This window comes from Penaeus monodon, chromosome 23 (assembly GCF_015228065.2).
Source record: "Penaeus monodon isolate SGIC_2016 chromosome 23, NSTDA_Pmon_1, whole genome shotgun sequence".
NCBI lineage: Eukaryota > Metazoa > Arthropoda > Malacostraca > Decapoda > Penaeidae > Penaeus > Penaeus monodon.
This window is the reverse complement of record NC_051408.1, coordinates 10,651,039-10,651,323: the sequence shown is the minus strand read 5'-3', so window position 1 is coordinate 10,651,323 and position 285 is coordinate 10,651,039.

Sequence of the window (285 nt, the reverse complement as noted above, 5' to 3'; positions counted from 1 at the left end):
ACAAATAAAGATGACTGCAATGATAAGTCCATAGAGAGAAGAAGTAGAAGAAGAAGAAGAGAGAGAAAAAAAAGAAAACGAAAAAGAAATAGAAAGAGAAAAGAAATATAACGCTATAGTAAGCTAATAATGAAATAAATAAATAGATAGAAATTAATAAATAGATGAAGTAAAACGACAGGGGAAAATAACGAAAAAATGGCTTTCGTTTCCAAAAAGAAGGCAACAGAAAGAGAGAAAGAAAAAAGAAAGGAAAAATAGGAATTAACGAAGCGAAGAGATGAG